Source organism: Dipodomys spectabilis, unplaced genomic scaffold, assembly GCF_019054845.1.
Source record: "Dipodomys spectabilis isolate Male_0828 unplaced genomic scaffold, ASM1905484v1 ptg000095l, whole genome shotgun sequence".
Lineage (NCBI taxonomy): Eukaryota > Metazoa > Chordata > Mammalia > Rodentia > Heteromyidae > Dipodomys > Dipodomys spectabilis.
This window is the reverse complement of record NW_024870772.1, coordinates 3,215,259-3,232,729: the sequence shown is the minus strand read 5'-3', so window position 1 is coordinate 3,232,729 and position 17,471 is coordinate 3,215,259. Positions and strand designations below refer to the sequence as shown.

Sequence of the window (17,471 nt, the reverse complement as noted above, 5' to 3'; positions counted from 1 at the left end):
AGATAAGGTTTTCTTCCATCAGTGAAGTTGCCAAGGTAAGGAGTCTGTGTTCCGACCTCATGAGTCAGAATCATATAACCTTTCAAGGAGACTCTGTCAACATGCACTATGTGAACACAGAGTTTCCTTAAATTATACTTCTTTCTGCTTCCATTTCTCCATGAACAGCTTTTGCAACCACTGAGGAGAATTTCCATGTCTTCGTCTCTGGCACAAAACAAGCACCTCTGCTCAACGAAAAGAACTAAGCGGCTACGCAGCTGCATTGTTAAAATATATGGCTCCAACCCACTCACATTCAACCCCAACTCCTGTTCCACAAAGGTGCCAATGGAAGCTTTCTCAACTCCCACTCCTTACAAAGAAAATCACAATACAGTTTGAAACATGGCAATAATGACATTGGGGTACAAATGCATTTAAAATCATGACATTTGGGTACATTTGTGAAAAAGGGACCTTTACTCAAATCATTTTGTTGTTGTTACTACACATTTAGCTAGGACCAAATGGAAATCCCCCAACACATTTTTTTTTAATCTACCTGTACCAATTTTCTATGGCTACCCACAATAAAAATATGACTAGGAAAACTACACCTAGAAACTTTCTATAAATATCTAAAATGAGCTGGTTAGCAAGGGAATGGCATTTATTGAAGCTAGTACTTGGTAGACGTGTATTTGGTATACATTCTGCCTGTAAATACTTACAAATCAAAGAAAACGTATTTTGTGCAATACAAATGCTTGGAAAATGTTGGCTGAATTAATTATAGTAATGTAAAGTAGATGCCTCCAAATAAAGACAAATATGCTCCTTACTCTAAGATTCTGGCAGCATGTTGAGACACTTTTTTTTGCCAGTCCTAGGACTTGAACTCAGGGCTTGGGCATTGTCCCTGAGCTCTTCAGCTCAAGGCAAGCACTCTACCACTTGAGCAAAGTGCCACTTGCAGTTTTTCTGGTGGTTAATTGGAGCTAAGAGTCTCATGAGCTTTCCTACCCAGTATGGCTTCCAACTGCAATCCTCAGATCTCAGCCTCCTGAATAGGTAGGATTACAGTCACCAGACACCAGTATCAGGCTAGAGATACTTTTGATTGTCAAAGCTTGGAAGAAGGTGCGTGCTACTGTCATCTTCCAGAAAAGCAGTCAAGGACATTCTACAAGACTCAGGTCAGTCACTCACAACAAAGAATTGACCATTTAAAAAATTTCAATAGTAAAAACTGACCTAGTGATAGAAGAATTTGGACATATAGAGATATTATGCCTTATTATTATGTATAGTTACATAACTATGTCCTAGCTTCAATATAACTAAGTTTAGTCACATGTTGATGGATCACCCATGTTTTATGGCCTTGTACTCTAATGAGAATTTCACTGTTATGTGAATTCTACATTTATAATTTCCTCAAATATAGTATTTACCTCCTCAAATACTAGCAATGATGAAGTAACTTTCAGTAAGAGCTTCTGAATGCTTTCTTTGTAGGTTTGTTTTTGTGGTTCCAAACGATGGTTGATTTTCCCTTTGTCTCAGAAGAGGGATATTGGGAAAAATTCTGAGTAGCAAACCAGCCCCACTACAAACTGATAAAACACAGAACCGAACTATTCAGACAGTCTAACAGCACCAAAGGAGTTGTTTTGCTTATAGGCAATAGAAATTGGCGCAATAACCTATATTAAGAGGAATCTATGGTCGTGTTGTCAATTGAGGACATGGATAAATTTTGTCAAATGTGTTGTTAAATAATTTTATACACTTTTGATTATAATATTAGAGTCTGCTTACATAAACGAAAATGGTGAAAAAGGCCATCTACATGGCACAATCTTGTGGGACCACCAATGTAGGAGTAGTCTGTTATTGACTAAGACATGGTTATGTAATGCATGAACACTCATGCATACCAGAAAGATACTGAGCAAATCCCAAAATGGAAGGTGCAAATAAATAAGCAGCACAAAACTAAAGGAAGATACAGGCATTTCAGCCAGGAATTCATAGTTTCTTCCTGGACAATTTTGCTCTAAAATGATTTAACAGCCATTTATAACTATTCAAAATCAGCCAAGAAAAAGAATTCACAATCTATCTAGACTTCCAAATCTCATATGGCGTTGTTACATGTGCCTGTAAGTGTCAGCAACATAATATTTAAGTTGATGAAACTTCCTTTGTTAAGACACCTTTAGGCAGGTATCAAATTAGAGAATAATCAAAGGATAGTCTTATCCTAGTGGTTTAATGTTGTCCTAGACAACTGGAGCTTGCAAATGTAAATGACACAATTCAAGGAAAATACAGGCATCTAACCAAGAAGCAATCTGGCCCTGAAAGTTCAATTCTAAGTGTATGAAACATTCCAAATGACTTGTGTGAGAGTTGTTACAGGATCATCTAAATTATGTTATGTTTACAGCTACATGAAAGTGAACAGTATGTTAAATAAGATATCTTTTTTGATGTACTTTTTAGGAGCATGATAATTGAGGATTTCTTTCCAATATTTTCAATAAATATTATGAAATACATCTGCTACCATGCTGGGAAATTCATTTTACCCATACCTTCAGCCAAGCTGAGGAAGTAATTAGAAAAGCTTTTTATAAAAATTTGCATTGCTGATTAGGTCAGATGATTAGCTTATCTACATACTTGCATAATTCCACTCTATTTTTATTAAATGTGGATATAGATCTCTACCCTAGTTAACCTCTATTCACTGGAGCCCTTCAGGAAGGATTAATTCTCCATGGTGCTGATTTAGAAACAATATAAAAGTTACACCAGCAATCTGACTCTGTGTGTGTGTGTGTGTGTGTGTGTGTGTGTGTGTGTGTGTGTGTGTGTGTGTGTGTGTGTGTGTGTGTCCCTTCCCTAGTAGAGAACTGATCTATAAACATCTGAGAAGATTTTCTTTCTCTAAATTTGAAAAAAACTCAAAGACATTTGGGAGTTGAGGGTTCTGTAATACTGTATGACTTTAATCCCATATGACAAAATTTCCAAGAAGATCTCTGCAGAATCTCAATGTCTGCAGCTGAACTGACTGATGGTCAAGTCTACCTATGGTAGACTGTGACAGTAATACAGCACAAGTCCTTACATCCGTGTCCCTGTGTGGCTATTTCTGATTATGATGAGGCTGGACTCTATGTCTTGATGTGGCCAATGGACTACTAGTAAAGTGATTGAAGTCTTTAATAATCCTCGCCCATTGGCTTTCCCCTTTCACTGGGCTGGTTTTCAAAGTTACTCAACCATGTAAAGAAGCCTGAGAGGGTGTATAAGAGACTTGTTACACACCGGGCAGCCAATCCCAGCTGGCAGCCATGTGTGTGACCCATTTCAGACTGGTGGGCCACATTCCAGCCACCAGATGACTGCCTGGAAAACCACATCCAATTTTTTACCCACGGCATTGCAAACACACAAAAGAGCTGCTATATTAATCTACTCATTTGGGGGATAGTTTCTTAAGAGAACAGTTCACAATCAATGTGTGCATAATCTCCCAGATTCTCCCAGACATTCTTAAAAATGACATGAGCAAACTAAGACCACATATACACTCACCCACTCTCATCTAGTCTCTCTCCAAGTGACAGCCTCCTACAGGGTTTAAAGCTTCAGTGGGATATTAATATGCAAGTATAATAGTGGCTACACACTAAATTCTACCATACCTTTCAATTTAAGATATTCACCATGTGTAGACAGATGTTTTGACACTGGAGAGGCTTTCTGACACTTCTACCTATTACTATCTAGTCTATTACCGCTCACAGGAACAAAGCCTTTCCATATCCCCTCTTAAGCTCATACTTGACAGGAATGATCATGGAAGGTATGTGGTCACATGAAGCTCTCCATCCCACTTTGACTTTCTGCAACCCACCCAACACATCTAAACTGCGCTTTTCCCCTCCCATGTGATAGTGGGACAATATTACATATACTTGGCAACAAGACAAAGTCTTGACACCCCTCACCACAGGCTGAGTAGTGTGTGCTTATAACCTGATCTACTTGGGAGACTGACCTAGGGAGGATTCCAGTTCTAGGCTTGTCTAGACAGAGAAATCCATGAGACCCCAACAACATGGATGCAAGCTTACCACAGTGGCTTGCATCCGTCACCCCAGTGATAGTGAGAAAGCTGAAGTAAGTGTATCAAAGTCCAGGAATGGGCCCAGTGCCGAGCAAGATCCTATCCTAAAAATAATCAGTGAGAATCAGAGCTGGACTCACAGTCCAGAAGTAGTACACCAGCTCAACAAGTGCAAGGCCTTGGGTTCAAACCCTAGTAAATGAATGACTAAGTGAATGAATGCATAAATAGGACTGGGTTTGATCCCCAACATAGTACCACACACATAAGAAGATGGGAGGAGAGAGGAGGGGAGTAGAAGAGCTAGGGAGAGTAGGAATAGGAGAAAAAAAAGAGAGGAGGAGAAGAAAGAAGATGAGAGAAGAGGACAAAGGGGGGAGGGGAGGGGAGAAAGGGAGGGGAAGGGAAGGAAGAAAGTGGAGGGGAGAGAGGGAGATGGAGAGAAGGAGGAGAGGAGAAAGAAGGAAGGGAAGGGAAAGAGAGAAACAGAGAGAAAAAGAAAGAAAGAAAGAGAGAGAGGGGGAGGGGGGAGGGAGGGAGGAAGGGAGGAAGGAAGAGAGAAAGGGAGAGAGAAAGGGAGGAAGGGAGGAAGGAGGGAAGGAAGGAAGGAAGGAAGGAAGGAAGGAAGGAAGGAAGGAAGGAAGGAAGGAAGGAAGGAAGGAAGGAAGGAAGGAAGGAAGGAAGGAAAGAAGGAAGGAAGGAAGGAAGGATCTCAAAAGGAGGCACAAACATGGGAGGGAAACCAGGAGGACGACACAGAACTAGAGGGAATCAGGGAAAAACATACAGCAGCGGGACCCATCAGTTGCACTGGACATTGATCAAAATGAACTAAGCAATTCACTGGCAGCGATGGGAGGGAGGGAACAAATGGGAAAGAGGGAACAGCTGCTGCTATGCAAAACAAAAGAAATGTACATACCACCCAATGTGGAAGAAATAACTGTATTGCAAAGCTCATAGAACTCATAAATGTTATAGACCCTGATAGACAATTTGCTCCATGAAAGTTAGAATATGTTTGTGACTTTACGCATCACTATCCCACAATACTGTGAAATTTGGGGAATTCTGTAACGGCTTAATCACAATAAAGAATTTGAAAGAAAAAAAGGGGGGGGCACAAAATTGCTTCTGGTGTGCATGTCAGGGTTTAGGGGTAGCACCCACAGATAGAAGGGTACAAGGCAGCCAGGCTCAGCTACCATGGTGTGGTTGGGCTAGCTCTCCTCCTTTTTCCAGCCACTCACAGACTCTCTGCAACCAACAAATGCCCTACTTGTTTCCCCTGCCAAGGCTGAGACATGTCCCAGTTACAGAAAACTTGGCTCCAAAGAGCTGCAGCTTTCTACTAGAAACAAGGAAGAGGAAGGAAAATGGATGTTTGAGGAGGAGCAAGCAAGGAGAGGGCTAGGGGGAGCATTCACATTATCCGGAAGTTACTGGAAGAATCCTTTTCCAATAATGTATTGTGAAGAGTTGTTCCAAAGAGAACCAGCTGGATAAAAATCACAGCTCTGCCTTTAGAGACTCCTGCCTTGTCACTCATAACTATCAGTTGAGTTTTGTACCTCCAATTCTGCTTTCTCCTCTGCTACAGCTATTGTTAGGAGTAAAGGAGCACGCAGCACAGGTACCATTCTTTAGCCATCTTCTTGCCTTACACTGTTTCCAAGTTCTTCACCATCTTCTGGACTATTCTAGTCAAGCAGTTTTCATTTCAACAGATTTTACTCAACTGAAATGCCTGACAGGGCCAGAACACATACTAGGTAATATATCAAAGGTCTCGTTCTTCCCTTCCCTTCCCTCCTCCCTTTTTGTGTGCCAGTACTGAGTCTTGAACTATGGGTCTTGCACTCTCATTTGGCTTTTGTGCTCAAGGCTGACACTATCATGTAACCCACAGCTCCACTTCTGGATTTTCAGTGGTTAATTGGAGATGAGAGTCGCATAGATTTTTCTGCCTTGCTGACTTTGAACCATGATCCTCAGATCTCAGCCTCCTAAGTAGCAAGGATTATACATGTGAGCCACCAGCAAGCTTCAAACACTTTTTGCGTGATCTGAAGTTTCATTTGTACTTTCAGTCAAGAGTTATTGGACAAGGTATAAAACTCTTCTGGGCACTGCAAAATGCAGTGATCTGAGTAGATTACAACTCCTGCCTTCACATTGGATGTAATAGTAAATTAATGAAGGACAACACATACTGTATCAGATAAGATAAATGCCAGCGTAGGTACACAGGAGTTGCTGAGAGCGAGGCAGACCATGTCAGTGAGGGTGGCCAAAAAAGGTCTCCTGTGAAGGACTCAGAGCAGAATCCTGAAGAAATGGGGTGAGAAGGGCTTGCAGATGTGGGCAGATGTTCTGACGTGGAGATGAAGGCCATTCCGAGAACAGCACACATTACAGTCGCACACATTACAGTCCCAAAGCCTCTAAGGTGGGTAAACATATGTTTTCTGTGTCTCAGAAGCTGCCTGAGGCTGCAAGCAAAGCCAACAAAGGGAGAAGGAAGTGTACCAGGACAGAAGGGACATGCCCAGAACTGCTTTTGAGTTGTGCTCAAAGCAGTGAGAAGGGAAGTCATTGGACAGTTCTGAGCAGAAAAATGACAAGAGCTGAATTTTGTCATCTGGTAAAGATGCCTCTGGCTATCTATGTGCCTAGGGACCTAGTTGGAGAGAGACACATGGGAATCATCAGTGACATTAATATTATGTAAAAACCCCAGTAGCTGTTTCTTCTTCAGTTACTACTTCCTGCTAGTTGCACAATGTAGTAAATTAAATTCAGGACTTTATCACATGAAGGGTGATGAAGCAGGCACTTCATCAGATATTTGCATAGTTGACATTCTGAGCTCATGTGGTTTTAAAAATATCATCAGTTGTTCAAATACATGGCTTATGTTTCTAGTACATCAAGATCTATGATGAGACAAACATCTGTGAGTAAATAAAGCCTGACTCAAAGCATGGTGAACTCTGAGAAGGACCAATTTTGCAGGGCCTCAGTTTGCTTCACTCTGTGGTGTGTGTGTGTGTGTGTGTGTGTGTGTGTGCGCGTGCATGTGTGTGCGTGTGTGTGTGTGTGTGTGTGTGTGTGTGTGTGTGTGTGTGAAATCTGGACCAAAGTTGTATTCCTTGGGCTTTTTTGCCTAAGGCCAGTGCTCTACCACTTATACCACTCCTCCCCTTTTGGCTTTTTAGTGGTTAATTGAAGAGTCTCATGGACTTTTGTACCCAGGCTAGCTTTAAACCTCAATGTTCAGATCTCAGTCTCCTGAGTTGCTAGGAATATAGGCATTTCAACTTCTCCAATTTCAATTACTATCTCAGCAGAAATGCCTACTAGAGCTATAGTCCCAGCTTTAACCTCACCCCTCAGCCCCGGACTCATACTTCCTACATACATCCAACTGATGAAATCTTTATCAAAAGTGTTAGAACTCATATTAAATTCAAGTCCTATACTTGCTCCTTGAGTCTGGGTTATAGCCAATATCTTTGTCATGTTCCTCTTCTCCCAGGTTCCAGACTCTTCACTCATTTTCTTGTTTCTGCCAAATGCTCATTTAAATCAGCTAGTAATCGCTCTTGCCTTCACCTCACAGTTACTCAACACCCCGCTACCTAAGTACCTTGATCTCATATGGCAATTCTGTGTAGGTGGCTCTGTGAATCTAAGACTTTCCTAAAACATCTCCCTTACTGCTGAAATCCTTAAAATTTCCCCACTACGTAACATATCAGGTTCATACACTGTTTACAATACTTCTCTAACTTTCATTCGTAAATCTTACAAGGCTAATCGCTACTGCTGGTTAATGTAGCTTTCTATAAGGCTATTCCTTTCCCTTCTGCACATAATTCAACTAATTCAAATCTACCTTTCCTATGGAATATCTTTCTCATGACCCTTCCTTTCCCTTTCTGATTCAATGCAGGCTCTACTGTGCTTTCTATTTAGAGAATCTTGTGGCATTTTTGTACTTTCCTTTGTGAATTGTTAAGTACACACTTAGTTGACATTATTCTGTTGGATAATAGGTTCAGAGGCCATCTCAATTGTGCTCCTTGTATACTTGTAAATGTACGAGTTGATGATGATGGTGGTAAGAGATGCAGAATTCTACTAAAAACAATCTCAGGGGCTCCCATTTGACAGGAGAGTCTGTGATATAATGCTAAAAGTGTCTAATTCACATTTTATTTTGAAAATCACATTCTGACTCACCTTCTAATATTAACACTTGTGGAAGAGAAGTCACAATCATTAAATCTCTATTACTCTGGAAACTCACAGAGTATTTTACACTTTTTTGGTTTCAGTAGGCCATGGGCTGACAGAGAAATAAAAACATTTCATAATTTTTATTCACTTTCCAGCTAAATTACATTGAACAGGTTTCCCTTTTCTTTGAGGAACTCAATTACAAATATCTCCACATCCTTCTCATTTAATTTAGGATTCATATTTGTTGTAATTATCTCAACAGCAAGTGGGCTTCATTTTTCTAAAACATCACAACAGAAACTGCAATTTATTTTTATCTTATTTTTTTGGTGAGCTGTGTCCCTTAGCTATTTTGCTCAAGGATGGCACTCTACCAGATGAGCTAAGCTCCACTTTTGACTTTTTGGTGGTTAACTGGAAATAAAACTTTTGTGAACAATCCTGACAGGACTGGCTTGGAACCATGATCCTCAGAAAGCAGCCTCTTGAGTAGATAGGATTACAGGCATGAGCTATTAGCACCTGGCTGAAACAACACAATTGTTTGAAAAGTTAAAATGAATACAGACTTATCTTCTGTTCCCTGGAAGTTTGTCTTAAAGAACAAAAGGCATTTATGATCTTTCTAAAATATTTTTTTGTCGGTCGTGGGGCTTGAACTCTGGGCTTGGGCGCTGTCCCTCAGGATCTTCAGCTCATGGCGCGCACTCTACCGCTTGAGCTACAGCACCACTTCCAGTTTTTCTAGTGGTTTAATGGAGATAAGAGTCTCACGGACTTTCCTGCCCAGGCTGGCTTTGAACCTCGATCGTCAAATCTCAGCCTCCTGAGTACCTAGGATTACAGGTGTGAGCCACTGGTGCCCAGCGGCATTTATGATTTTTTTAAGTTCATAAAAATTGAATGAATGAATAAATGAATGAATAGGCATTTCCTTCAGGCTTCTCCATAATTCCCTGGGCTTCAGAGGATCCCTGGATCTCACAGCTCAGGATTTCCCAAGCCTTCCCACCCAAACTGTCGACACGGTCGGCTCATGAGAACTATTCAAGCACAAGCTAAGCAGCTCCAAGTGATTTACTCAAAACTGAATCCACTTCAGGCACAACAGATTTATAATAATTAATAATAAAGTGATTTTGTGGTGTGCACATATAGAACTCATGAGATCACCAAACTCATAGTCATGTATCATGCTGTTTTTATTCACTTATCTCATGGCATTAGTATTTTTGCACTCCCTGTGTTTTCTTTCTGAATTGGGGACTGGAGAAAATTAAATCCTTTAAGACACAAATTGGAACTGTAATAATAATAGTAATGATGATGATATAATAAAATGATTAATTATTTAACACTTTGTATTATTTATTTTATTTATTCATTATTTTAATAATGTTTAATTGTTTAATAATTATTAAGTAATAATTATTATTACTATTGTATTATTTAAATACCACTGAATCATGGCCCTGCTTTAAAGTGTTTCAGATACAAGAAATAATTAAGAAGGAACATATGTATAGCCAAAGATTGTGTGAGTTACTAGGGAAAGACTTAGAATGCACCTCATTTGTAGAGCATTTGCCTAGCATGGCCCAGATCATGGGTTTGGCCACTAACATCACAAATGTATGTATAAACATTAAAAACAAAAAGGTTAAGAGATGGCATGCAGAACTATTGTTATACTGAGAATCACTACAACTGTGTTCTCTCCATTGCTTCAAATATTTTCTTCTCTATTCTTCATTCCAAACTATACTGAAATTGAATGCAACTGTCATTTTAAAAGACAAGTCTTGACTTCTCTTTAGAAATAAAGTAGACCCATGCCATTCTTAAAGATACAGCTGAATGTAAGGACTGAGAGGTATTTGGGCGTTCCTGCCATTTTATCCACCTTCTTGGGGCTGTGAAAACTGGGTTCTTCCTATGGTTCTTGGATTCTCAGTTTAGGTGTGGTTTCTTGGCCTTTATTGTGGTGTTGTTGGCTTTCTATGTGTAGGACATCTTTAAGGATCTTTTGTAGGGCTGGTTTGGTGGAGATATATTGTTTCAGTTTTTCTTTGCTATGGAAGGTTTTTATTTGGCCTTCAGTTATGAAGGAGAGTTTAGCTGGGTACAGTATTCTTGGTTGATAGTTGTTTGTCTTTAGGGCATGGCATACATCATTCCAGGCTCTTCTTGCTTTAATTGTCTCTGTTGAAAAATCTGAGGTGATTCTAATTGGTTTCCCTTTATAGGTGATTGATCTTTTCTCCTTGACAGCTTTAAAGGATCTTTTCCTTGGTCTGAATTGATCCTGTGCTGATTATAATGTGACGGTGGGTGGGATGTCCTGTTCTGGTCTGGTCTATTTGGGGTTCTAAAAGCTTCTTGTATCTGAATAGGCCTATCTTTTTGCATGTTTGGGAAATTCTCTGCTAGGATCCTGTTAAACAAATTTCCTAGACCATTAACTTCTGTCTCTAGGTGCTCCTCTCCACCCATTATCTTCAGATTAGGCTTTCTGAAGGTGTCTTCCAGATGTTGAATAGATCTATCATATGTCAAAAATGAACTTTACAACTCTGGGGAGGGGGGAAGGGATGGGAAGGGGAAATAAAGGAGGCAACAATGCTTGATAAGAAATGTACTCATTACCTTGCCCATGTAATTGTAACCCTCAGTACGGTATTTTCACAAATATAAAAAAAAAAAACGGAAAGAACACTGCTGGAGGAATATCAATACCAAATTTCAAACTCTACTATAAAGCCATAGTAATCAAAACAGCTTGGTATTGGCATAAGAACAGACCTCAGGACCAATGGAATAGAATTGAAAACCCAGAAATGAACCCACAGACCTATAGCCATCTAATCTTCGATAAGGGAGCTAAAACAATAGAATGGAAGAAAGACAGCCTCTTCAGTAAATGGTGCTGGCAAAACTGGTTAACTACTTGTAGAAAACTAAAGCTAGATCCTTATATATCACCCTGCACCAGAATCAACTCCAAATGGATCAAAGACCTCAAAGTCAAAGCAGACACTCTGAAAACATTACAGGATGGAATAGGAGAAACCCTAGGTCTCCTTGGCTCCAGCCGAAATTTTCTGAATAGAAACCCGGAAACACAACAAATCAAAGAAAGGTTGGACAAATGGGATTGCATGAAGTTGCAGAGCTTCTGCATGGCAAAGGACATAGCTAGCAAGATCAATAGAAAGCCCACAGATTAGGAGAAGATCTTCACTAGCCATACAACAGACAAGGGTCTCATATCTAAAATATACTTGGAACTCAAACAATTAAATTCCCCAACAACAAATACTCAAAGAAACAACTGCCCAATAAATAAGTGGGCTAAAGACTTGAAGAGAAACTTCTCTGAAGAAGAAAGAAGGATGGCCAATAGACACATGAAGAAATGCTCAACCTCCCTAGCCATAAAAGAAATGCAAATCAAAACAACATTGAGATACCACCTCACCCCAGTTAGAATGGCTATAATCAAGAACTCTAACAACAACAGATGCTGGAGGGATGTGGACAGAAGGGAACCTTACTTCATTGTTGGTGGGAATGTAAACTTGTTCAACCACTTTGGAAAGCAGTATGGAGGTTCCTCAAAAGACTTCACATAGAACTCCCCTATGATCCAGCAATCCCACTTTTGGGCATTTACCCAAATGTTTACAAACAAGACCACACTAAAGCTACCAGCACAACTATGTTTACTGCAGCCTTATTTACCATAGCTAAGATATGGAACCAACCCAGATGCCCCTCAGTAGATGAATGGATCAAGAAAATGTGGTATATATACACAATGAAATTCTATGCCTCCATCAGAAAGGATGACACTGCCCCATTTGTTAGGAAATGGAAAAACTTGGAAAAAATTATATTAAGTGAAGTAAGCCAGGCCCAAAGAAACATAGGTCCCATGGTTTCCCTTATTTGCAATATCTAGTATAGGTATGAGTCAAGCAGAAAAGGTCAGATAATGTGATGTTAGGAAAATGAACCCTTAGATATGTATTTTAATGCTTTTTTATTTCATGCATTTGTTTCTAATGCATTTATAAGATTATCTCTTTGTTGCTTTGTATGTCCCTCCCCCACAGTATAACCCCTGCTTTCACTACATTTGATGTCAGTATAACTTGTAGAGGAGATGGGGAAAAACAAGTCGTTTAAGGATACAGGTGGACCTGTTGCAACAATGAGAAGTACAAGGTCATGTCGAAAACGAGCTTTACAACGTTAGTGTGTGGGGGGGGGGGGGGGAAGGACTGGGTGGTGGGGACGTAGGGGGGAGGTAGGGAAGGGATGTGAAGGGTAAACAAAGGAGGAGGCTGCAATGCTTGATAAGAAATGTATGCATTATCCTGCCCATGTAATTGTAACCCCTCTGTACAGTATGTTCACAAAAAAAAATTAAATTAAATTAAAAAAAATAAAAAACCTTATAAAAGTTTATACTTTTTGGCCTATAAAAAAAAAAAACAAAAACCCTTGACTTTGTTTACTGATGTGCTGTCGAACCTCTTACTTCTATTTGAGTGTATCTCTTTATCTCAACCCTTAGCCACTGGTTTTTCTCTGCCCATGGTCTTGAGGATAAGCGCTTCTGTTTCTGCTTCTACCAAGAATGATGTTTTTCTTCTTTTCCTTCTCCATGGTGCTGAGGAATCAAACTCAGGGCCAAGAACATGCTAAGGAAGCGTCTCAGGCTGAGGTACAACCCAACAGCCCATGTGACCACCCCATGCTGACCGCATCACATTAAAGCAAAACAAAACAAAACAAAACCAACCCTTTATGGAAAGTTCTTGTTGGGGGACTGATAGGTATACATATAGAAACCTTTCCACCGAACTTCTCGCAAGAGGGTCTGTGTGGGCCACAGACAACACACAGCATTACTGATTTAAGCCTTGTGTTGTACAATGCACTTACATACCAACTCCCAAATATGTGACTTCACACTTAAATCCTAACAAACATATACACCCCAGAACAGAAACCCAGAGAAAGCAGGCATCTCAGATGCTATGTGACTACCAATGTCCATCGTGTTAACATCCCAAAGAACTGTGTAAAAATTCTCATCTGCCAGGTGATCAAGGGCTCTGAGAACTCCGCACCTAACACACACCAGTGGCGCTGGGTCAGGGGAGAACGTAAGATGTAAAGCATGTGGAGAACTTCTTGGCTTTCTTGGCTTTGTGCTGGCTTTACACAAACTTCTGTCTGAAAGCCCCTCCTGCTTCTGAGAGTAGTACATTCCTTAATAAGAAAAAAAGGCTAAAAATGTAAGAGATCATAGCTTTTTTGACTTCCGACATTCAGATTTTATTTAGTTTTGATAAATAAACCAGAGAGCAACAAAGAAAATAAATGGGTACTAAGTATAATTACACGTTTGTTTAAATAACTGGAAGATCCTTTTATGCTATTCCCAAGTAAGTCGTACAATGTAAGAAATAAAAAGTTTACAATACTAAGTGAACTCATTTCTTTCCAAGTACAACAGTTTCTATGCCCCATGGCATGGCTTGAATGGAAGGGTGTCTACCTAATGCACGTGCAATGTCATGAGTTCTAACCCCAGTACTGCACAAAACAAAAATAACTACAATAATTTCTATAAACTGGCACCTTATTTATATGAACACCCATTTCCCATTTTCTCTGAGTGTATGTGTCCATTTATATATACAGACATAAGCCTAAAGAAGCTGGAGTAGAAAGTTCTACTCCAAAAATATTCTGCCATTCTCAATTTTGAGATGGACAGTGTGTTATGAACATTACAAACATGTAAGGCCTCTCTAAACCAAATGTCTGGTTGAATAGTTGTGTTTTTGTAACTGACAGCTTGGATTGATGTACAACAGTAATAAAGAGGGTCATACTTCTTCTATCTTTTCTGAAATAAGATATGGAATAAGTAAATAGACGTGAGGAATAGAGTCTATCTCTAGCACACACTTTTCCTTGTTCAGGATGATTGCATTCTCAATGTTTGTCTTAATTATAGAAGTAGAGCAGAGCACTGACAAATAGTTAATAATCATTCACAAGCTCATTTAGATTTATGAATGGAAAAACTAAGCTTCCATTTACAAAATGACACAGGTACAACTGTTTAAGTTTTCACCGAAAGGGAGATTACCTTTAAGTATGAAGGGCTTATTATGTGATTAACATTAAAAATGATCACAATTGGCCAAGAAGGCAAAAAAAAAAAAGGACTTCTTAATGGTTGTACTAGTTGCAAGGTAGATAATGAGATAATAAAACACATAATTGGAGGTTATACTACCTTGATTACTGCAGATTATACCAATGGGCACAATAATGCTACTAAATAGTGCATCGCCAGCTACCACTCACACTTGTTAGATGATAAATGGCTTGTTTTACTAAAATCATGACTTTGGGAATACGGAACATACTGGAACATATCATAATAGTAATATCTCTTGGACAGCATTTAAAGCAGTTTACTCTTAACCTATGTAAAACACAAAAGAATCTGATTTAAAAAAAAAAACAACAACAACTGGAAAATGCCAGCTCTTTCTATGAAGCGATTCTCCATAACCACATATATCATGTTGGAAATTTGCTTTCCATTTTTGAAGAAAGCTCCTCTGAACATCTGCGTTTTGTTAGCCAGGAGAATTCTCAAACTGTAATGTTCTAATGATTATTAGCTATTGGCTAGTGCTCAGGACTTTATTGAGCTCATTAATGTTAGAAAAATAAATATAACAGTAATAATAAATGTTGGCCATGTCTTTGTGTTTTGTGTGTGTGTGTGTGTGTGTGTGTGTGTTGTGGAAAATAACCACCATTAGAGAGAGGCAGACTAGAAGAAGCCTGTCTGTGTTTCATGCATCTTTTTAAATTTTTTAATAATTTTTTGCTCAAAAGAGCTCCAGGCAGGGGCAAGAAATGTCTTAAAATGACACAGATGTTGATATCTGAAGCTCAGTGAACCACACTTTGACAAAATTTCCCTACACCTCGAAATGTTAACCTACAGCTGCAGGCTGTTGGTTCTCATGCTGCAAGATGGTAGAGAAATAGAAACATACAACAGTACACTCTAATGTCAATATTTAACTACAAGGAATTATTTCATGCAATTCCCCTGAAATTCACACACAATTGGTGTTACATGCACACATTTCCTATATTATTAGCTTTATATTTTCACACAAATGATTTTGAAATACAGTTTTGCACTTGATTTAATGTTACCTTATTTGGAGACATATGAAGTTGGGATACTTAATATTGAAAAAATCTCCATATAATTAACATATGCAATGAAGTGTCAAGTATGACTATGGAAAATGGCTCTGAAATATTATAAAATGTGATTTAATTCAAGGTGTTGTGCCTTTAAGGACATTGGACTATCAGTTTTCTTATCTATACAAGATAGGCAATGCTATATAAATATTGGTTATTGTAGAGCTTAAAAATAACATATGTAAAGCACAAAAGAATGTATATCCAATAAAGGTTAGTTACTATTTCAGTGATTTAAATAAATATCTTCCTAAGATTAATTACACACTTTGCGGCCTTCTTCAACTAGACTGACAATAATTTAACCTTTCTTTCATTACTAATGGCCTTTACTTCCAAAGCAATTATGATGCTGTAATAAAGTATTTATCTCCAAGGACTTAAGGGCCATGTAAGCCTATTTGATTTTCTGCAGAAAGACCTTGCTGTAATTTTTCAAGTTATTACTTTAAGAATTTTGACATCTTTGTTTAAAATTTTGACACTTTTTGTCCTTAGATCCCTATAGACAAAGGGAATTTTCTCAATCTGGGTAGAAGTATGTGAGCATCTGGATATTGAACAACCCGTAGACTGATTATGCAAAAATCAGAGTATGTGTGCAAGTGTGTGCATTTTTGTGTGTGTGTGTGTGCAAGTCCTGGGGCTTGAACTCAGAGCCTGTGCTCCATTCTTGAGTTACTTTGGCTAATAGAGCTCTACAACTTGAGTGACAGCTCCACTTCTGGATTTTTTGGCATTTTAGTAGAGATAAAAAGTCTCACAGACTTTCCTGCCTAGGTTGACTGAGATCCTCAGATATCAGCTTCCTGAGTAGCTAGGGTTACAGGAATAAGCACTTGGTTTATATATTTTCTTCTGGTAAGGAAAACTACAGAATGTAAAATGCTACCAAATTATCAAGGCTGATAAATTCATAATTCTCTACTGAAAGAAAAATTTAGAGGTCTTGAGTTAAATAATGAAAGACAGAAATATTCTTTTATTTTTTCTGCCTATGAACAGCTAGAAAATTGTGTTCAGAAAGAAGGCAAGAAATAGATCTAAGCTAAGAGCTAACAGCTTTGGGAAGTGAGTGGATTCAGGTCCTTCCCATAGGTAACATATAATACATATCACACATGCAATATATGTTTTAATATCATATAAACTATGTGTATGTGAGAACATACCACCCTGGATGCTTCAGAAAAGTGGTAGTATTCTGCAACCTTTACACACTGTCCATGTTTGGCCCTTAATGTTGACTCTCTTCTTGACCTAGCGTATTCCCATCTGCTACTCTGCGTATTAAGAGCCAAAGACCTCTTCAACTTTCACCTCCAGTGCTAATTAGTCTACCTTCACTATAACAAATAACTTCCCCCACAGTTTAGTTCATATTCCTTGAGGATTTATGAGCTGGTCTCCAGAAGGTTTCCTCTTCCTCTATTAAAGAGTCCCTGTGTTAAACTAATGCTGATCAGAAAGCTGAGATCTATGGGTTGTGGTTTGAAGCCAGCCAAGGCAGAAAAAGACGGTGGAAACTCTTCTCTCTAATTAACTACTGAAAAACTGGAGGTATAGCTGTGGCTTAAGTGGTAGAATGTTAGCACTGAGAAGGAAAGTTAAAGGATAGTGCACAGGCTCTGAGTTGAAGCCCCAATATTGGTATGTATGTGCACACACGTGTACCCACCCCCATTACCCTCCCCCCCCACCCCCACCCCCTGTTTACAAAAGAAGAACTGATTGAAAACATTCACTTCTGACAAATGCCACTCTAGAGATAGTGAGGAAAGCT

The 17,471-nt window shown here is 39.1% G+C and overlaps 1 protein-coding gene across 2 annotated transcripts in view; it reads right to left on the bottom strand.

Moving 5' to 3' along the window:
• The window catches only part of Klf12 (Kruppel like factor 12), a 355,582-nt gene that overhangs the window by 101,212 nt on the left and 236,899 nt on the right, over positions 1–17,471 (bottom strand). The gene's annotated exons all lie outside the window — the stretch shown is intronic.